At 45.2% G+C, this 23431-nt stretch overlaps 1 protein-coding gene across 17 annotated transcripts in view; it reads left to right on the forward strand.

The window, feature by feature from the left end:
- The window catches only part of LOC139766043 (muscleblind-like protein 1), a 1286706-nt gene that overhangs the window by 948216 nt on the left and 315059 nt on the right, over positions 1 to 23431 (forward strand). The gene's annotated exons all lie outside the window — the stretch shown is intronic.

Consider the following 23431-nt stretch of genomic DNA (forward strand, 5'->3'; position numbering starts at 1 on the left):
TACAGGCCTACAGTATCGCTGCGTTGTACTACTCTTGGTAATGTGTTGTAGTACAGGGAAATCCAGTTAACGTGTATATGTTTACGACTTAAAAGATGTAAACACCTCACAGGTGTGTTGAAAGTAATGATAAATGGAACTATGATAGCGCATGCTCAGCGCACGGGGGAAATTATATTACCGTCATGCTGCTGAAAGGGAGGGGAAATTATACCAAGTTTTGCCTGGTAATGGAAATGTTGTTGTTGTGTGAATGTGAGTCTGGAAAACTTTCACGTTGGATGTGGAGGTGTAGAATGTGGCACCTCAGTTCAGTGAGGCCCTGTTATGTGGAGTTACGTTAGTGATCAGATCAACCAAAAAAGTGAAAATAAATCATACTCCGAAGTAATAATAATTAGAATATTAAAAACATACTCTTCACTTGTATGTATATAATGTCAAGACTTAATTCCTACATATTCAATGATTATCTGATATATATATATATATATATATATATATATATATATATATATATATATATATATATATATATATATAATTTTTTTCCATACATATTCGCCATTTGTCGCGTTAGCGAGGTAGCTTCAGGAGCAGAGGACTGAGTTTGAGAGGGAAAATCCTCACTTGATCCCTTTCTTTGTTTCTTCTTTTGGTAAAGTAAAAACTTCAGGGGAGGATTTCCAGCCCCCAACCCCACTCCCTCCCCTTTTAGTCGCCTTCTACGACACGCAGGGAATACGTGGGAAGTATTCTTTCTCCTTTATCCCTAGGGATATATATATACACACTCACACGCTTCAGCTTCGTGCATGTGGGATTTCGTTGATAACAGTAGTATGGAGACATTAAATCATTAAATCCTAAAGACGCCAAGTAAATATGAGGAAGACCCTGGGAAGAGGCCAGGATCTCCTCTCACACACAGTTAGATAAACACCACCTCGGTGCACATGGCCAGCTGGGTTGCCCATCGTGACAAAAACTGAAGGTTGCAGCGTCCACCTCCGGGGAAATTTTGGTCACGACCCGCGTGGGTTGGAGATAATCCCCAAGTGTGACGTTAAATACTAAGGTAATGATGGAAATGGCTTTTCCCTCCACAATTTTTGTTTCTGGGATCAAGCTGCGCTGCTCTTTTGATCAGACAGACAGGCTATTTAAAGCCAAGGCTGGCGAGCCTACTACACCCACGTTGCAGCCTGACTGGGTCGTCGGTGCATTTTACAGAGGTCCGCCCCGCCACCCAGGTCATGAAGCCTTCCACGAGCTGTTCAGTAATGTGTGTGATGTTATTTGATGGTGAGGACTGCAGCCACAGTCTCCAGTCTAGGGCGCTCTTCACTCCCGGGCGTCTGAACGGTATGGGTCGTACCACACTGTATATATATATATATATATATATATATATATATATATATATATATATATATATATATATATATATATATACTTAGGGAGCGGGGGGCTGGAAATCCTCCTCTCGTTTTTTTTTTAATTTTCCAAAAGAAGGAACAGAGAAGGGGGCCAGGTGAGGATATTCCCTCAGAGGCCCAGTCCTCTGTTCTTAACGCTACCTTGCTAATGCGGGAAATGGCGAATAGCTTGAAAGAAAGTATATATATATATATATATATATATATATATATATATATATATATATATATATATATATATATATACCGTCCGTGCTCCAGAGAATGAAGTCCAAATGATTTCAGTCGTTCCCAGAATTGGGTTCGGACAGTCATGGCCGACTGCGAATGTTCTCCGCACATTTTCTGACTACAATTTTCAGTCGTCTTAAAAATTGATGTTGGGAGGCAGTGTGGTGGGAGTATTATAAGTTCTTTGAAGTTGTGGCCGTGGTTTTGCACCGCTTGTTTTGAAGGTTCGCACGCTCCAGCCTTCCATTTTCTTCCGACACTTGGCACCCATCATGTACTTGCTGAAGGTAAGATGGAACGCTTTGGTTCTAGGTAGACCGTCTTCCCGTTTTCTTATGGTGGTGTTTGGCTGTTGTTGGTTGGTTGGTTGGTTGGTTGGTCGGGGCTTGATCTTCCCCGTAGCCGTGTAGTGGGAACCTCCCGCCTTGAGACACTTAAGTTATCACCATTGGTTTTCTTCTGGAGGTTATTGTAGATCTTGTCAGTTTCCTGCTTAAGACTCCTCCATAAGTTCTGATAATGATATTAGCTCTTTATATATGGGGTGTGTCTGTCTGTCTGTCTGAGTAATGCCTTCAGAGAAAGGCTCTTGCATGTGAAGCGCCCACACACACACACACACATACACACACACACACACACACACACACACACACACACACACACACACACACACACACACACTATCCCCGTGCTGTACGAGAGTGTAAAGCCAGCCAGGTGTTTGGAGGTCATGGTGTGTACTGTACTAGGTCCCTTGTTGAATAGTGATGATACAAGGTTTGGGCTGGTGGCTGAGAGGGACTGGGAGATTCCTAGGCGACTTTAGGATAGGAAGTAGGTAAGGTAAGAGTAAGTCAGGAGGTGGGGTAGGGTAAGTCAGGAGATGGGGTAGGGTAAGTCAGGAGGGTGGGGTAGGGTAAGGCAGGAGGTGGTTTAGGTTAGATTATGGCCTGAGTTAGGTTAGTTCGTCGGGAGGTAGGCTGGGTTAGATGAAGTGTTAGGTTGTGGTGCCAGGAGGCAGGATGGGTTAGGTTTGGTTATGTTGTCTAGAGGTGGGTTGGGTCGGTTATTGATAGGTAAGTAAGGTTCAACTCAGGAGGTGGGTTAGGGTAGACGGAATTAGGTTGTGGGTTGGGTTAGATTTAGTTAGGAGTTAGGTTAGGGTGGATTCAGTTTGAAGTTGGGATAGGTTATGTCTGGAGGTTGGTGAGTTAAGATAGGGTGGAGTTGTTGGTGGCTCCTTGACGGGAGCAGGTCTCTGGTTATCATAACTTTGGTTGAATTAATGTTGTAAATTACAGGATATTTGGGATTGAATTATTTTTTTTTCTTTTTTTTTTTTTGCCAGAATTATGTATTTGCTTTCACACATACGCGCATTGAAAGAAATAAATACAGGTGTTGAGTATTATCCCCAATAAGTTATATACGTGTCATTTTCCCTTCCTCATTTAAAAAAAGAAATACGAAATTTGATTTCAGTACAATATGGAACTTCATATTTTTCACAAGTACAAGAGTAATGTAATGGCTTCCGCACGACAGGTAATTGTCGTTGCAGTAGCCCGAGACGGCGCTCCTCCAGGCGTCGCACAGGTTGAGTCGCCATCAAACACGACATTCTTGCTGTCGTTCGAGACTGAAAACGACATCCGTCGTGCCGTAGGTGACCATCGTAGGACAGTACGGGACGACATGCTCCCTAAGTAAGAAGACTTCCCTCCTCATTATACCATAAAGGACGACATTCCTCCGGGGGAAGGGGAGCTGCAGCAGAAGCACCACTTCCTCCTCCTCCTCCTCCTCCTCCTACCTCCTACCTCCTCCTCCTCCTCCTACCTCCTACCTCCTCCTCCTCCTCCTCCTCCTCCTCCTCCTCCTCTTCCTCCTCCTCCTCCTCCTCCTCCTAATACAATAAGAAAAAAATAGTGGACGTTACTGCTGGCTGGGTCGAGGTGTGGCGGCGGAGGCTTACAAAAGGTGAAGTGCGCGTGGAGGGGCGGGAAATGGAATGATTGCGGACCGAGTATCCGGCGTGGCATTGTTTCCAGGGTCCCTGGAGATGAACCGAGCACCCTCCACGCTCCCCCCTTTACATTACCACACACACACACACACACATTCAGCCATCGGGACCCAGCCGTGGGTTTCACCTTGATCCTGGACAGATGTGTGTTCTTTGGGGCGCTGTAAGGGGTCGTCAAAGGTGTTGGATGTTGTGGCGGTAGTAGAGGTGTTGGCTGTGGTGATGGTGGTGGTGGTGATGTAGGTGATGGTGGTAATGATGTAGGTGCTGGCTGTGGTGATGGTGATGATGTAGATGTTGGCTGTGGTGATGGTGGTGATGATATAGGTGTTGTCTGAGGTGGTGATACTTAGAGATGTTTTCTATGGCGATGCTGACGGAGGCGTACTGGTCGCGGCCTCCAACAACCTGACTGAACAGAGGAGCAACGAGACGTCTAGCTTGGTACCACACAGAGCTAAGGGTAGAAGGGTTTCCGAGCTCAGTCTGATGCATGTGTGTGAGGTAAGGTGAGGGGTCCCATATTCAGGTGTGAGGGTGGAGGACCTCGGAGACCATCGTAAAGTATACGTCAGGTAAGGTGAGGTCCCAGACCCAGCTGTGAGTCACAAGGATCTCTCAGATAAGGCCAGGTTGGTGCAGTACCCAGGCACCGGGTGGATGTCGTGTTTTAATGGTGTTATGTTCGTCATGTAGCGAGGCTGGACCAGGTGTGGGGGTTATTGTTGGTGTGTGTTATGTTCCCACGGGAAGGATGGTCCGGCAGCCCCAGAGGGCACTGTGGTCGCCGCTGAGGGCCGTGGTAAGGACGGGTGTTCAGAAGGAACCCTGCTGGGGTGACAGATACTGATGCATAACTCAAACTCGTATCCGAGTTTGTGGTGTGATAGGAAACACTTCCGTATAGTTTATAGAATAGTGTTTTAAGTTGGCAGATTTACTGAAGACCTTCGTCAAGTGGCGTGAAGAAGGGGTGTGCGTTTAGCAGAGAGAATCACAGGTGTTCTGGCGGTCGTGTGTAAGCAGTTACGAAGGACAGGACTTCTTGAAGGCCAAACGTTTGTGCCTCGGAGTATGTATCAGTGTGTGTGTGTGTGTGTGTGTGTGTGTGTGTGTGTGTGGACAGTGTATAACGTAGGAAAAGTAAGTGTGGGTCATGTTGGTGAGCTGCACCCACTTGGTATATGTACTGACAGGCTTGGCGTCTCCTCAGACCAGCCCCACAGACCGGCCCCCAGCAACTTGCTCGCCTCAGCGGTGCTGCTGCCTCCTCCTCCTGCTGCTGCTGCTGGAAAAGCGGAATAACAAGATGAAATTTAATGCCGATCAAGAGGCCATTAAAGACTGCATGATAGAAAAAGTTCTCGACTTTGAGATTACGCTAAATTGTTGCAAGTTAACGAGGGAGTTAAGTTAACAAGATACTGCTCCAGTAACTTAGGAGAGGAGAGGGAGTTAAGTTAACAAGATACTGCTCCAGTAACTTAAGGGAGGAGAGGGATTTAAGTTAACAAGATACTTAGGGGAGGAGAGGGAGTTAACAAGATACTGCTCCAGTAACTCAGGTGTGGAGAGGGAGTTAACAAGATACTGCTCCAGTAAGTTAGAGGTGGAGAGGGAGTTAAGGGAATTAAGATATGACTTAAGGATAGAGAGGGAGTTAAGGGGAATGATATATTGCTCCTCTGACTGAGGGAGGTAAAGGAATAATAAGATGTTCCAGTGGATGGGGGAGGAGAGGGAGTTAAGGGAAATAAGATATTGCTCCTGTGACTGAGGGAGGTAAAGGAATAATAAGATGTTCCAGTGGATGGGGGAAGAGAGGGAGTTAAAGGAAATAAGATATTGCTCCAGTGGTTGAAGATAAAGACCTTAAGATTAACCCTTGATGAATGACAGGACGTGGGACGGACTATTTTGGGTTTTTGTTGAATGTTCGGCTATATATATATATATATATATATATATATATATATATATATATATATATATATATATTATACTTTCGCTGCCTCCCGCGTTAGCGAGGTAGCGCAAGAAAACAGACGAAAGAATGGCCCAGCCCGCCCACATACACATGTATATACATACACGTCCACACACGTACATATACATACCTATGCATTTCAACGTGTACATATATATACATACACAGACATATGCATATATACACATGCACATAATTCATACTTGTAGCCTTTATTCATTCTCGTTGCCAACCGGCCACACATGAAATGACACCCCCCTTCCCCCCGCACGCGCGCGAGGTAGCGCTAGGAAAAGACAACAAAGGCCACATTCGTTCACACTCAGTCCCTAACTGTCATGTGTAATGCACCTAAACCAAAGCTCCCTTTCCAAATTCAGGCCCCACGAAACTTTCCATGGTTTATCCTAGACGCTTCACATTCCCTGGTTCAATCCATTAACAGCACGTCGACCCTGGTATACCACATCGTTCCAATTCACTCTATTCCTTGCACGCCTTTCACCCTCCTTCATGTTCAGGCCCCGATCGCTCAAAATCTTTTTCGCTCCATCTTTCCTCCTCCAATTTGGTCTCCCACTTCTCGTTCCCTCCACCTCTAACACATATATCCTCTTTGTCAATCTTTCCTCACTCATTCTCTCCATGACCAAACCATTCAATACACCCTTTTCTGCTGTCTCAACCACACTTTTTTATTACCGCACATCTCTCTTACCCATTCATTACTCGATCAAACCACCTCACACCACATATTATCCTCAAACATCTCATTTCCAACACATCCACCCTTCTCTGCACAACCCTATCTATAGCCCACGCCTCGTAACCATATAACATTGTTGGAACCACTATTCCTTCAAACATACCCATTTTTGCTTTCCGAGATAATGTTCTCGACTTCCACACATTCTTCAACGCTCCCAGAACTTTCGCCCCCTCCCCCACCCTGTGACTCAATTCCATTACCATGGTTCCATCCACTGCCAAATCCACTCCCAGATATCTAAAACACTTTACTTCCTCCAGTTTTTCTCCATTCAAACTTACCTCCCAATTGACTTGTCCCTCCACCCTACTGTACCTAATAACCTTGCTCTTTCTTATTCACATTTACTCTCAGCTTTCTTCTTTCACACACTACCAAACTCAGTCACCGGTTTCTGCAGTTTCTCACCCGAATCAGCCACCAGCGCTGTATCATCACCGAACAACAACTGACTCACTTTCCAAGCCCTCTCATCCACAACAGACTGCATACTTGCCCCTCTCTCCAAAACTTTTGAACTGAGTTTTGCTTTCTTCCTTTCATTTCTTGCTCTCAAGGTGATTGCTATTTACCTAGTTCTATATTCAATCCCTTGAAAGCCTTTGCTTCATGTTTGTTTCGAAGATATAGGGAAAAAAAACAAAACGTCATTGTTTCCTGAAGGGCAGCATGATCCTGGAGGAGGTGAGACCTGAGAGGCGCAGTTAGGAGCCCGAGTGATGGTGGGTGGGGTGGCATTACTCTGTGTCAGGCACCGTCTTGCCAGCAGTGGCCTCCTGTACCCCAGCATCTCTGGAAGGTCTCTGGCCCTCTGCTGGTCCGTGTCATCATCACGTTGTTTGCTGACCCACTAGTTGGTTGTGGTCATGTCACTGCTGACCCTCTGGTCTGTTGTTCATGTCGCCGCTGACCTTCTGTTGTATTTTGGTCACGTCATCTCGTATCACTAGGTCCGAGTTCGTCATGTCATGTTCTCGCTGACCCTCTGAGCCATATTTACGACCGTTTCTGATGACATCCAGCAGCGCATGGTGGCTGATGGTTAGTGCTAACCTGGGGGTCCGAGCCAGCAGCTTGGCCAGATGGTTCCCCACACACACAGAGACTCGGCAGGTCTCTTTCCAGACTGTGAGGAGAAAATTTTAAGAAGACTTTCACCTTTTTTTTTTCTCTCTCTAAAAGTAGGCTAAGGGAAGGGAGGGGTGGGGAATCGCCTTGCGTTCAACCCGTAGCTGAACAATAAACCGCAGTTCATCATTAGCGTTTTAAAATACTTCCTCCGAGAAATGCGAGGGAGATGATCCTCGCGAGAGAAAAAAAAAAGAAAAGAAAAGAAAAAAAAATCCCTCAGACTCGCCAACAAAAAGGAGATGAATTTCACATTAGGATGTATTAGGGCGAGTAATCCAGTTTGCGGCGTCTATGCACTGCGTATCGATTTGACTAGTTGAGACGGTGCAGTGTGAGGGGCGGGCGGTGGCAGCGAGGGGAGGAGGGTAGGTCGTCGGTGGGGCGTTGGGAGGGGAGGACGCGCCAGCAGCCGGGCTGCCGCTCCCATGCTGTCGCCTCTCCGCCTCCTAGCACTTCCAGAGGCACCTACCGCCTCCTTTAGCACTCACAGAGGCACCTACCGCCTTTCACCTACACGTATACCAGTTAACCGCTCCACCTTCACCACCTCTTATACCTTATCCTGCACCTGTCATCCCTCGCCTGCATATTAACTGCTCCATCAACGTATGAGAGGACTTTACCTCCTCATACCACGGGGGCTCCTTGTGTCCTCAGACTGCGGGGGTCTTACCCCACACCCGGAGCCACTCCCGTCCTCCGTACACCCTCGCCTCCATAGACCCAGAATCATTAGCCAGGACGCACCTGTCTTCGTGTATCTGCTGGTGCATATCTACAGATATATACACGTCAGTACGTCCACTTGACACACCTGACCTGGTATGTCTGTAAGAACATCTGTTTCTCTGTAGTCGCAAAGATACGCACGTACCATCTCTACATCTACGAAGACCACGGGATCGTTTACACCCACAGGCACCTTCCTGTTTTTCATGCACAGGAATGGTTGTTACATTGTCCCAGCCAGAGGTACTGCAACATAAAGCCGACCACAGGAAAAGAAGCCTCTTAGAAACACCCAACTCAATCATTCATGAAGGAATCTAATTCTTTATAACCACAGAGTAACATACTTTCTGTCACCACAGTTATAATACGAGGAAAGAGAGATGTAGATGTGTTAATGATTGTGTGTCAGACGACCATACTGTATACCGTCAGCGAGAACGAAAAAGCGATCATTGCATCGTGTGGCGACCTTTTGATGGGTTGGATTCTGCCCACCTTGCTAACGAGAAAGGCAGGGAACTAAGGATTGCCTCTTCTGGTTAGAGTACTGTTTTAAGCGAGGACCGCCTTTAAGACGGATGAAAAAATACCGAGTTAAGTAAATTTACAAAGATCCTTTATAGCCTGTGTGAACTGTCAAAAAGCGGAGCTGATGGGAACGAAAATCGCTCAAACTATTCTCTGGGGACGCAGACGGGAGAGGTGTATAATATACACAAAGAAAATAATGGAAGGCCTGGTCCCCAGTCTACACTCGAAAGTTATTGCCTATTGGAACGATAAACATGGAAGACTGCAGAATAACTCCAGTAAAATGCAGGGCTTCCGTAAACGGAATAAGAGAGAATAGTGTAAACATCCCGGGCCCGGAACTGTTCACCATTGCTCTGGCGGCAAATATGAGAAACATGGCTGATCATCCGGTGAAAGCATTCAAGAACGCACGAGATTTATATATATCTATAAAGTATACCGTGTGCCAGGGTGTGATAAATACGCTGATTGGGGCATTGATGGAAGTAGGTGCTTCAGCATGTGAGACTTGTACCTTCATACAGCAAGACGAATGATCACGGCACGTACACTGACACCCTCGTCATCACACAAACAAGGATTCCCGCCATCGTACACCCACAGAGACGTAGGTATGGACTGGGCCCTACAGAAGCACCTCCTCACGTCATGAGAGGCATCCACCTCCGTATACCCTGTAGAGGAGCCTGACTGCTTACATTTTTTGGAGGTACCTGACTTCGTACACTCACAGAGGCACCTACCTACACACACACACCTGCTGACTTACCCATCTGCTTACATACAAGGGCAGTAGCTCCTGCTTCTTCCCAACAAGCACTCCTTACTTTCTCGTATCTCCCGACAGCTTCAGAGTGACCCGTCAACTTTCCCCTTCAGAAGTTACTTATATACCACAGTAGCACCACACGTTGAACATGGGATGATATCCGTCCCAGAAAAATGTGCTGCCATCATGCTGGTTTGTTGTCGCCGCCGTCCACACCAGGAGTAAAGTACCGGAAACATCGACTGTTTTACCCAGCGTCCGTCCTGTGGCGCACTTGTGGCCGCCTCCAATTAATACAGATCAGTTGTTGGGACCGCTGACAGCTTGCGGTGGGACGGTAATCCCGACGCAGCTGTATTCATTAATATCTGAGAGTTTTATAAGTTGATGGGTGAATCAGTGTGTGAGGGAGGGGAAGGTGTGCGGGGTTCAGTAATGATGTGAGGAAGCGACCCCCTCCCTAGCGGGGACCCTCCGCGCATAATTGTCTCATCAATAGTGGCTGTTATTATGCTTTTATCTTTAGGGCACGACTGGTCGGTGCTTGGAGGGGCAAGGTGGGGGGAAGGATCAGGGGAGGGAGATGAAATAGTAGGAGTGAGGGAGGAGAGGAGAGTCAGGTTGATGGAGAGGGATGAGGGATGGCAGGACGGGGAGAAGCGTGAAGACGGAAGAAGGGTTTATTGGGGAGGAACAAGCGAGTGAAAGAGCGCGTGAAGGAGATCAAGCTAAGCTGTGACGTTTTCCCATATACTTTTTGACCCAGACTTTATGATCAACATAATTTCTAACCATAGTTTCCTGTTTCTCTTATGTTAACATGTTTCTCTTATTGCAGGTGAGTGTGTGTACGTTCGGTGGCACGGCAGCTTAGTCTGGCCAGGTGTGGAAAGCGTCGTGTGGTAAAGTACCTTGTACATCTTGTATCCTGGCCCTCCCGTTTCCATGATGTACCTGCCTTCCAGGGGAAAACGGTGCTGTACTGTGTTAAATATTTCCAATGTCGTGTGATGTAGGGAAATCTTCGTGTAATGCGCAGCCATTGTCAACAAAAGACGCTGGTGCCGACATTGAATTTTGTGGTGGCAACACATCCTAACAAACCTGATGCGTGTTGTAATCACAACTCTAGGTCCAAATGATTGTTGAATGATGATAAAAAAAAAAGTTTAATAGGTTAGGTTAGGTTCGGTTAGATATGTTCGGTACTTGTGGAATGTTCATCATCCACCTCACCTGCACCAGTGTTGGTGGACATGGCATGGCGTGGCGGGTCGTGGGCAGAATTTCCTCACGTTGTTAACTTCTTGACGTAATGAGAGCTCTTTCCGTGGACGTTACGACACCAGAAGGCCAATTGATGGTAGCACAACATGGCTTCTGAGAGCCATTCTGAGGAAACTGCGAGGTTTGGTCGAAACCATGGATGTTAGCATCGCCATTTATTGTATTGATATATTTTTGTGTCATTATATAATGTTTTATGATTCACTTTAAGTCAATTAAGTATTGACTTCCTTTAAGGTTGGAGAAACTTGCATGGCACTGTAACCTGCCTTGTGTGTCAAGTGTTCCAAATGAAACCGTTTCATGATTGTCGTCAGTATGTGTACGTTTAACTGGGCTGGATCTACATTGGAGACGATGTGTTACGAGAGCCTGTTTTCTGACTCGTGTATAACAAGAACTTGAGACCATAACTCGAGAAACGTGTTAGCACAGTTACTTAGGACGTTTCCTGAAGCTTAAGCTGGCTATGAGTGAATAGAATAAACCGAACCAGGAAATATCAAACGTGGAATGTATACACAGGGTGAAAAAGTTGTTTATGATAGTTGCAAAATTTCCAAAGATGGGGTCCCCACTTGCGTGTGTGTGTTTGTGTGTAGACCTCCCTCCCTGTACGGTACAAATTGGTAATTACGTAAGCTGTTACCAGGTGACTGACTGTAAGGGCCCGATGGCGCGGGGGAAACACAGCATCCACCAGCAGTGCACTACCGGGATGGTTGGCCTCCCCTAACCCCTCTGTGTGATTCTAGCGCGCCTTGATAACCTAGGAATTGTAGCACGCCCTGATAACCTGGGGATATTAGCGCCCCTTAATACCTTAGGGATTGTGACGTCCCTCGCTCCTTCCCCAGTCATAACCGAGGAGAATTTTAGGCCCCCCCCTGATAACCTAACGTGATGCAGAGTGATTTCATCTTAACACCCAATGATAATCTAGGGATTTTAGAAGCTCTTGACAACTCGCAGTAATGACCTGAATTAGTCTTAATTGATTGAACTCCCTCCCCCCCCCTGATAACCTAGGGAGTTCAGCAATGCCAGACACCTCGCTGGGAATAACCTATCGTAGCCCAGTCTGATCTAACAGCCTAATATAGCTAAAAAAAAAAAAAAAAAAAAACAGCGTGCCTTAACTCGACCACTTCTAACCTGTTTCAGTGCAGCCCAATCCAACCCAACTTGCTCTTTAACCTCATCTAGTCCAACCCAGCCTAATCCATCATGATATAATCTAACCCATGCCAATCCTAATCCAGACAGCCCAGTACGACCGACCCCATGCCAGTCCAGCCTAATCCAAACGAGTCTAACCTAACCCATGCAAACGCGTTATAGTCCAATCCAACCTAATCTAACCTAACCCATGCCAACCCAGCCTAACCTAACTTTGGGATATTGTCATTGGTAAGGCATTCACCGTAGTGGTACTCTCATTGGTAATAAGATTTTCTTATGTGGTTATGAATATGCAGCAGTAATATTCCATCTCATTAGTTGCACCCAGTTCACGAGTGAAAGTTGGTTATGGATGCTAAAAGCTATGCAGGGACGAAATCCGTTTGACGTGGGTGTATTCTGAACAGTTTTGTGGCCTTCCCCCCACCTAACATGTTTCTTAATTGTAACCAGACGTGGGCAAGACTTACTTACAGCAGTCGACAGTTGGTTTACGAGTTCATATTGCCTGTAGATACTTCCAAAGCATGATAGTATCGTGATCCATCTTGCTGTTGGTGGTCGCTCAACACCCACAGTTAAGCTGGTGGATTCTTAGTGCTGTAAAGGCTTGGCCTGGGTTCGTGGACGTGATGGTGGGAGAGAAGATTGCCATAATTGTGGATGCTAAAAGCGTAACCAGATCATTAGGCTTCTGCTTCCATTAACCATTCTTCTACTCCATTAACTTGATCAAAAGTAAAAAATTTTTTTTTGTTTCGTTTATACCGAAAAGAAATATAATTCCATGAGGTGATCTTTTGAGAATGATTTTAATGGAAGTGAAGTTAGAATCTATTACCCCCGGATAACATCTCTGAATTAATCAAGGAAGGAAATGCTTAGCCATGACCTCCATGGTGATTATCCATGGAGTTGGGGCAACTTGGAAGACCTGGCCTGGAGGGGGTTCTGATTCTGGACTTCCAGGAAGCTCCTGCTGAACCTCAGCCTCACAGAGGCATTATGGAATCCAGTCTTCTGCAGCTGTGAAGGTATAGAGGAACTGGAAGACTTGTCCTGTCAGATCTACCGCGTCTGATTGTGACGCCGACAGCTGACATCATTATGTCTTGGGTCTTGCCATCGCCCATCTACAAGCGGGAGTAAATAATATTCTTGTTATGCTAATAATGCTTTCACGTTTCCTGTGTCGAGGGGGTGCGGGACGCTGCTGCCTCTGGAGATGTACTGTCTTGTGATGAAAGGCGTTGTTACTCGGGAGTTGAGGAGATGTTTGCCCCAGAAACTGGCTCATATGAGATCTCGGCATATTTGTTGACATTCTCAAGGAAGTAACCTTCCAGGCTTGTTGTGAGTTCCAGGCAGTGTGTCCTGGAATTTTTGGAATGACGCTCGCTCTCTCTCTCTCTCTCTCTCCCTTCCTTCGGCTGTCCCTGGTGATATTGCAGACAACCCCCCGCCAAAATTTTTGTGACTATCGTTCCATACGCTTAGAGAAATGTTGATTTCTTGTTTGGGTTTTGCCGAGGACGTATGTTCTCGAGGAGAAATTTTTTTGTTGGCTCTCTCTCTCTCTCTCTCTCTCTCTCTCTCTCTCTCTCTCTCTCTCTCTCTCTCTCTCTCTCTCTCTCTCTCTCTCTCTCTCCCTCCGTTTTTTCCCCATAATCATCATGGTTGAAGGATGAGTTTGCCCCAGAGGGTTAGCAAGGGCCTCCCTGGGTGGGTCCTGAGTTACCTGTGCCTTCGTCCGGTTTTATATAAACAACCAAAGCTTTACTCATAGATTTTTGTATCACAAGATAATGCTGCAGTGATTGCTATGTCATTAGTTTTTTATATAGTTTCTGGAGGCAAATTGAAGGCATTGTATTGTTGACTAAGGCTTTTTTTTCCAACATGGAAAATGACTGTGAAAATATGCAGTGCAAAGTCTTCAAAAAGTTTCTCTCTGTATTAAGAGCAACATGATGTATTGTAGATATACCGTCAGTTAACGTGCAGTCTATGTATACCCCAGGTAAAAACTGTCAGTTCTTTCAATACCAAATCCCAGAACCACGTAAGTCATGAATAAGACCAGCTGTAGCTCATCAAATGAAAATGTGGTGTTTTAAGTATTAGGAAACACACACAGTACTATCGTAATGGAACTGTAAACCCGCTTAGGGGAGAATAAAAGGGGTAATTATTCTTGTTCAGTGAGTAATGAGCCATATTGTAAATCCTGAGTGATCCCTTGTGGTCCTCCTGACTACAAGCAAACCATCTGTCCCGTCAAGTCGTATGTAAATGATGATTTTACAGTTATTTAGGAAGTAGTTACTAGAACTGGAATGGGGAAATCTGGGTATGGTTTAGATACATGGAGTTCACGCAGTCATGCGGTATCTGGTGTCTGTTTACAAGTTCAGCTTTACCTGGCCCTGATGTGCTTACTCCACCTGGTGGACACGTACTCAAGCTTGGCGGGGGGGGGGGGGGTGTTGAGCATTTAGTTAAAATTAAGCTTACTGGAAGATGAGGACCATCATCAGAGATGCACGACCTGTCATCCCACCTTACGATTGGCCGGCCCCTCTTTTTTCACACCTTTTCACCTGTCTGCAGAAGGTGGTGATCTTGTCTTTCTTAGGTTTACTTGTAGTTTTGGGGATACTCCTTTATCCCTATAGTTTGCGATACTCCTTTATCCCCGAGGAGTGGAGGTGGCAGTGGAGGCAGACCAGGAGTAATCGTTTCAGGGAGACGTGTCGTCGTGTGGTGATGGTACCTCACCTCCTCCAGGTGGACGTGATAGCACCTCACCTCCTCCAGGTGGACGTGATGGCACCTCACCTCCTCCAGGTGGACGTGATGGTACCTCACCTCCTCCAGGTGGACGTGATGGCACCTCACCTCCTCCAGGTGGACGTGATGGTACCTCACCTCCTCCAGGTGGACGTGATGGTACCTCACCTCCTCCAGGTGGACGTGATGGCACCTCACCTCCTCCAGGTGGACGTGATGGTACCTCACCTCCTCCAGGTGGACGTGATGGGGTGGCAGAATTAAGAGGCATCACCCACTCACGGTATCGCCTCGCAGGGAAGTTTTTTTTTTTTTTTTTTTTTTTTTGGATCGTAAAGACTTGTGAGAAAGTATGGTGGGTTTAGATAAGTCCCTCGGTATCAGCATTTTTTTTTTTTTTTTTTGTTGAAAGATCTTCATCGAGGATTAGCCGTTATGATGCCTCCATGTCAACCCCTTCGAACAGCTAAGCTGAGGCATGCATGATCTTCCTTCATCCATCTTAACGTTAAATCCTGTGTTTTATAACCTGTCTTCATCAACCAACTACCAAACCCTGATTCATTCATTTTCACTTCCTTCTTCCTTCCTTTTTTTTTTTTTTCTTTCACCCGTGGTGGCCTCGAGTGAGGAAGGTCTTGTTCTATTCATTTCAGTAACTTTATAAAACGAAACAAAACAGTTCCAATGTCTCCGATTGCAGTGACGTCGACTTGTACAGAAAACAGGAACAGAGATTGACAGGGGAAACCAATATAATTATTATTTTGAGTAGTAAGAAAACGGCAGCCTTGGGTGCTGCTTAGTAGAAGGTTCTGGGGTAATGTAGATTGTCTTTTACCAAAAAAGAAAAAAAATAATAAAAGTGAAAAATGTAAGAATATTGAAAATTATGCCAATGATTTTTTTCTTAAATCGGAAGTTTTTGGATGTGACTCCATAATAATAAGGAAGCCTATATATATATATATATATATATATATATATATATATATATATATATATTATATATATATATATAGAGAGAGACAGAGAGAGAGAGAGAGAAAGAGAGAGAGAAAATTCATTTTTAAGACGCCAATTTTTTTTTGAAAAAAAAGTACCTAGACTTCTTATATTTTACACTAAAACCTTTTTAATCCCATCAAAGCCACGTCTACTCTTTTCTCCATACTCACAAAGACTGATGACAGATATTATGAGATGTTGAACATGTGCAAGCGCGTGTGTCGCAGATGGCGTGCCTTCTTCAAACGTGTAAAAAGATACAGGATTCCACTCTTGTCCATGTACCATGCACCACTTTCGTCTGTGCGTCTGTACGTTGTGGGAATACCTGTCGAGTGGATGATGTTTTAGAATTAATTGAAAGGCTTTGGATGATCATTATGTTATTATTCATTCAGATGAATATCACAAGAACAATACCTTTTATAGACTAGTAAAATGAAGATGCAAAGCAGTCGCATTCATGCCAGACATTTGGTGTCACTTCTTGCATGACAGATGAAGCAGGTTTAGTGACTGTGTCAAGCAGTCATGCTTCTCACACGTCTACAGTATTGAGCAGAATTCTGTAGGCTCCTGTGTGCATTGATGGGAGTCTAGATGCCTTCCTTGAAAGACCAAAAAATTTTTTGTTTCGAAATTGAAAAATGATGTATTGAAACACGTCTATACTTGAAGTAATCAAAGAATATTAGAAGCTCTATTAGTGTACTAATAGGGTTTAGAGCACATCTCTGTGTCATTTCTGCTAGTTTGTGGACATGTTAGAGCGTATATTTCTAGATTGTGTACATGCTTGAGCGTATATTACTAGATTATGTACATGTCAGAGCGTTTATTTCTAGATTATGTACATGCTAGAGCGTATATTTCTAGATTGTGTACATGCTTGAGCGTATATTACTAGATTATGTACATGTTAGAGCGTATATTTCTAGATTATGTACATGTTAGAGCGTATGTTTCTAGATTATGTACATATCAGAGCGTATATTACTAGACTATGTACATATTATAGCGTATATTACTAGATTATGTACATGTTAGAGCGTATATTACTAGATTATGTACATGTTAGAGCGTATATTACTAGATTATGTACATATCAGAGCGTATATTACTAGATTATGTGCATGTTTAAGCGTATGTACCTGTCTGAATGTATCTGATGTTGGTCAATATGGCTCGTGGTTACAGTAACCATCATCTGTGTTGTATCATGGGCGAGAACTTAGCATTAACTGGTTAAGAATTTTGTTGTTTTTTGTAACTGGTTTCCGTGATTGTGTGTGATTGCCGAAGTCATGGCCGAATCGTTCAGTCTCGACCGTGATTAGCTTGAAATTGTGTGGTAAACTTGGCGGGGGTGTAGTATTCTCACAGGAAAGTCATAAGGGTGAGAATGGCACATGATTTTATTTTTTTCCCCCATCAGGAAATGAGAAGGACATGTTTGCCTTCCCCACGTTTAAGTCGGGTGTGGGTGGCCTTGCATGTATAGTTTGAGCAGGATTTTATTTATTTATTTGATCTCAGACTTTTAAGCTCCCTTCGTTGTTACAGAACTTGCAAAAAAGGTATCGATGAAAAGCATAGGCTACGGCAGCACCATACCTTAATGGTAAAGACAGCTCAAAGCTTTGTGTGTGTGTGTGTGTGTGTGTGTGTGTGTAGTGTGTGTATGTGTGTGTGTGTGTGTGTGTGTGTGTGTGTGTGTGTGTGTGTACGAAAAGTGATTCCAGTGGTATAAGTTTTTTTTTCATAAATGATGAAAGACAAAAAAAATGTTTGTTAATATAGAAACGTAGATGATATATATAAAGGGAAAAAATTCAGAAGGATGTTTCAGCCTTGGCAAGAGCGGGTAATGTGTGACTGGTTTGTTCAATGGTTGTGTGTCTTCCTAAGATTGATTTTGTTTGTGCAGTGATCAACTCCTGATTTATTACCGTTGTTCAGCCTGTGTTCATCACGGGAGGGCGGTGGAGCGAGAGGATTACAGTCGTGACCAAACCAGGATGGGAAAATGAAATTCTGCTGTAATGGATCATGTCACATAGGAAATTAACTCACATGTAAACTTGAATATATATATATATATATATATATATATATATATAGATAGATGTATATACACGTAAATAGTGCATATGAACGCGCGCTACCATGTAACATACTAACCTCCAACAGCGAGGATCGAACCCGGTTCCCCTGCGTAGGAGGCGGGAGCATTACAGCTAGGCTATATAGAGCAATGTTAGGTTTGTCTCCGCCCCGAGAACTGTTGAACAAGAGTGGCTATATTTAGTGTATTGTGTACCCACTCCGCAGTTTAAATGATGTGTTGAAATCTCCTGAGGGACTCGTAGTAACTGTCAAGTGGGAGGGAGGGGGGCATAATGCAGGGAGGGAGGGTGGTTGGTGTGGGTCGTGGCCACGGCGGCAGAAGACATCAGCGTCAACGCTATATTTATATATTTCGGTTCAGCCATTTAAGTCTGTGGTATTTCTAGATACCTTTCATCAAATTCGTAAAATTCTTTTATAATGAACGTTTGACATTATTCTTCTGGGATGATGAAGGTTTCGTAAATGTGTAAAAAAAAAAAAAATAATGAGGCGAATGTGAATGATGTGAGAGGAATCGTGTTTACTGTTAATACTGACAGAGCAGCGTGAGGGCATGTCTCCACACACACACACACACTGTGGGCCAAGGTTGGCTGTCATCTACGTATGAGCAGCGCTGGAGACACACAAGGACGACACAAGCCAATACTACTTTTTACCGACCTTGAGCCTCGACATATATGTGTGAGTAAGTCGTCTAGGCGCACGTTACACCTTTTCTTCGTTGAATTTAGCCCGTCGGGTTGTGGGCAGGCGCGGCATCCACAAGGACTGGTTGCCAATTAAAAACGGAGCGAAGGACTCATAATAACGTCCAGGTTGTGATAAGAGGACAGAAACCACGACGGTCCAGGCCCAGTTCATGGCCGAGCGTCTGCATGGTAACGAGAGGCGAAGGTTACTGTGTCTGGGGTTGGTGTTGTCATGTAAGTGGGGGTAGCCAGCCTGCCATGCAGGTTGGGGGGGGGGGGGCTTGGCTTGATCATGATGCATGGTCCTGTAGCCTGTGGCCTGTTGATGACCTGCTGATCATGGTGCATGACCCTGTAGTTTATGGTCTGTTGATGACCTGCTGATCATGGTGCATTAGCCTGTGGCCTGTTGATGACCTGCTGATCATGGTGCATGACCCTGTAGCTTGTGGCTTGTTGATGACCTGCTGATCATGGTGCATGACCCTGTAGCCTGTGGCTTGTTGATGACTTGTTGATAATGGTGCATGACCCTGTAGCTTGTGGCTTGTTGATTGACCTCTTGATCCTATTGGTGTGCTGGGGTCGGGGCATGACCTGGTGATGGTGGGAGGTGGCTGTTGGTGATGGTGATGTCGGGGAGCTTATGTGCATGATCTGTTGGTGATGGTAGTGATGGGATATTGATAATGACGTTCTTAGTGGTATGGTTAGGTTAGCGTGTGATCTGTTGGTGGTGATGGTGGATGTTGATTGTTTTGTGGTTTGTTGGTAACGTCGTTAGAGACAGGACGTGATTTGTGGTTAGTGATGGTGGGTGATGACTTGTGGTTTGCTCGTGACGTCAGGCGTGATGTCTTAACTGTGTTGTGTGTGGTGATTTGATGATGACGCTCTTGGTGACGTAAGGAATGGTGATGGGACGATGAACCAGCACGTCTGAGGTGGCTTTCCCCTTTACTGTATTACCACAACCACCGGGAGTCAGTCACATATATATGTATGTATATATAGCGACAGACAGTGTGTGTGTGTCTGTGTGTGTTACCGGACTCTACCTGCAAGTAGTTATCGTTAAAGTAATCATTCACCTTGGGCGAGGCCGTCACGCCAGCCTTAACAGAGGGAGCACCGTCAGATCTGGTCAACTTCCCTGGCGCTGCATGGAGAGTCCTGCTCTCCCCCGCCGTGCGAGGAGGTGTAGCCAGGACACCTGCTGGAGCTGCGTGATTTGGGGGGGTCTGTGGCCTCTATCCTCTCAAGAGCAAGTATAACATAGCTGGGAATTACGTGGAATAGTGCACCCAGAACAATCACTGGCCACTTTGCAGTGCACCCAGAACAGTCACTAGCTGCACTTAGGAACTTACTGTGTTTCATTTTCCTGTGGTTATGATCAGCAGATACCAGATCACGCACACCACTGTGAAGTATTGCAATATGTGTATATATATATATATATATATATATATATATATATATATATATATATATATATATATATATTTCTTTTTCTTTTAAACTATTCGCCATTTCCCGCGTTAGCGAGGTAGCGTTAAGAACAGAGGACTGGGTCTTTTTTGGAATATCCTCACCTGGCCCCCTTCTCTGTTCCTTCTTTTGGAAAATTAAAAAAAAAAAAAAAACGAGAGGGGAGGATTTCCAGCCCCCCGCTCCCTCCCCTTTTAGTCGCCTTCTACGACACGCAGGGAATACGTGGGAAATATTCTTAATCCCCTATCCCCAGGGATTATATATATATATATATATATATATATATATATATATATATATATATATATATATATATATATATATATATATGTGTGTGTATATATATATATATATATATATATATATATATATATATATATATATATATATATATATATAGATATTCCCTCAAAGGCCCAGTCCTCTGTTCTTAACGCTACCTCGCTATCGCGGGAAATGGCGAATAGTATGGAAAAAAAAAAAAAAAAAAAAAAAGAATATATATATATATATATATATATATATATATATATATATATATATATATATATATGAAATGTGTTTTGTTGGTGTTGATTTTTTGTTATATATTTTTTGTTTATTTCATGAGCATGTGGTGATGTTATGTGGTGGAGAGTGGTCTTGGCGGTGTCATATGGTGGAGGATCGCCTCTTCTTGGTGCTGGTCTCACACAAGTGTTGGAGGTAGTTGTGATGACGAGTCAGTCGTTGGTGGTGATGACGAGGGTGGAGGGAGGCCTCAGCGGGGCCGGTGTTCAGGTGACGACGGCCGATATTCCAGTGGGGGAGTAAGGCGTCGGCCTGGCGGGTGTCGGGTGATAGCACACACGCTAATCCCTCCACCACCTCCACCACCTCCACCACGCCGGCCTGTGTTGTGTGGGCGGGCCTGGCCCGGCACGCTCATGACCCGCTGGGGTGGTGGGGGAGTGAGAGAGAGAGAGAGGGTTGGAGGAGGCAAACTGCTGGAAGGAGGGCTTGCAAGGTCATTATATTTTGGGTCAGGTGACCTTACACCTAAATGACCTGTCCCTTATGGCTGGCGTGTACATGAGGGTAGGTGATGGCGAGTGTGTGTGTTGCTGGAGGAGCTGCAGGTTTAATGTGTTCAGAAGAAATCTGGAAGGGATATTGTGTGAGAGGGGGGGGGGAAAAGATTGGAAGATAATCAGTTTAGTGCCTCGTATTGGGTCAGCGAGTCTGTGTTGTGTTTATAAAGAACTTGCCGTAAATAATGTGCAAGACTTTCGTTGTTGTTGTTAAAGTTTGGCTGTTTCTCTGGTGTTGGTGAGGTCGGTGTGAGCACCTGCTGGCTGTAGGTAGGTAGGTGGGTGGGTGGGTGGTTAGGTAGGTAGGTAGGTAGGTAGGTAGTTGGGTAGGTTGGTAGATAGGTAGGTAGGTGGGTTGGTAGGTAGGTAGGTAGGTAGTTGGGTAGGTTGGTAGATAGGTAGGTAGGTAGGTAGGTAGGTAGGTAGTTGGGTAGGTTGGTAGATAGGTAGGTAGGTAGGTAGGTAGGTAGTTGGGTAGGTTGGTAGATAGGTAGGTAGGTGGGTGGGTAGGTAGGTAGGTAGATAGGTAGGTAGGTAGGTAGGTGGGTTGGTGGGTAGGTAGGTAGGTAGGTAGGTAGTTGGGTAGGTTGGTAGATAGGTAGGTAGGTGGGTTGGTAGGTAGGTAGGTAGGTAGGTAGGTAGTTGGGTAGGTTGGTAGATAGGTAGGTAGGTGGGTTGGTAGGTAGGTAGGTAGGTAGGTAGGTAGGTAGGTAGGTAGGTGGGTTTGTAGGTAGGTTGGTAGGTAGGTAGGTAGGTAGGTGGGTTGGTAGGTGAGTAGGTGGATAGGTAGGTAGGTTGGTAGGTAGGTAGGTAGGTAGGTAGGTAGGTGGGTTGGTAGGTAGGTAGGTAGGTAGGTAGGTGGGTTGGTAGGTAGGTTGGTAGGTAGGTAGGTAGGTAGGTAGGTAGGTAGGTGGGTTGGTAGGTGAGTAGGTAGGTAGGTGGATAGGTAGGTAGGTTGGTAGGTAGGTAGGTAGGTAGGTAGGTAGGTTGGTAGGTAGGTAGGTAGGTAGGTAGGTGGGTTGGTAGGTAGGTTGGTAGGTAGGTAGGTAGGTGGGTTGGTAGGTAGGTTGGTAGGTAGGTAGGTAGGTAGGTGGGTTGGTAGGTAGGTTGGTAGGTAGGTAGGTAGGTAGGTAGGTAGGTGGGTTGGTAGGTAGGTAGGTAGGTAGGTAGGTAGGTAGTTGAGTAGGTAGGTAGGTAGGTAGGTAGGTAGGTAGGGTGGGTCTCTTATGATCACGTGCTGTGGGAGTGACGTCACTGCCATTTAAGAAGAATTATACGAATATTGGGGGAATACGAGACAAGTGGTGCTACCGGACTCCACCCGCTTGAGGTTACACCCCGAGGCTATGTATTATCATGGGTTGACGAAAATGAGCAGAGTCTCGTCACAGACCTTCCTTCTTCTGAGGAGTGCAGCATGGCCCTGATGCTGAATGTAGCGCACCCATAGAACTACTGAAACTCCTACTAAAAAAGAAATCTCTGGGGGTAGCAGAAGGCCCCCCTCTGAAAAAGGGGGGGTCCTGGGAGTATTACACATAAAATATGAAACAAGTTACAGAGTTGGGCGGAAGGCTTTCCCTCAAGGGGATGAGCTTGAGCGTCTTGGCCAATAAGAATATAGACGCACGAACTACTCGTTAAATCGTTACGTAGATATAAGAACAGGAGATTGGTATACGAGTCGGGTAACTGCTAGGGTCTTACCGGGACTTCGGGAGTGACTTGTAAGAGCACAGAGGGTAGAGGGACGTGCATCACCCCCCCCCCCCCCCCCACCCCCTGACCTCAGCTGAAGGAAGCGTCCGTCATCATTGTGTGCCCAGCAGCCAGTGCACGACGGGCCAGGGAAGTGAGGCATGTGACCAGCTAACCTGTGACGTGTGTCCCTTACCCTTCCACTCAGTGTGAGGGAGGGAGGCTCAGTATGAGGGAGGGAGGCGGAGCTTCGTATATGATGTTGTTAACCAGCCAGTCGTCAGTTTTCTGTTATCTGGTAGCACGAAATAAAAGATGTGTGTATGTGCAGCTGAAAGCCTGTTGGTTCTCCTGGCCTCTTGAACAAGGATATTGTTCTCATCCATTTTAACAAGTCTCGCCTCGCATATATATATATATATATATATATATATATATATATATATATATATATATATA

This window comes from Panulirus ornatus, chromosome 56 (genome assembly GCF_036320965.1).
Source record: "Panulirus ornatus isolate Po-2019 chromosome 56, ASM3632096v1, whole genome shotgun sequence".
NCBI classification, from domain to species: domain Eukaryota; kingdom Metazoa; phylum Arthropoda; class Malacostraca; order Decapoda; family Palinuridae; genus Panulirus; species Panulirus ornatus.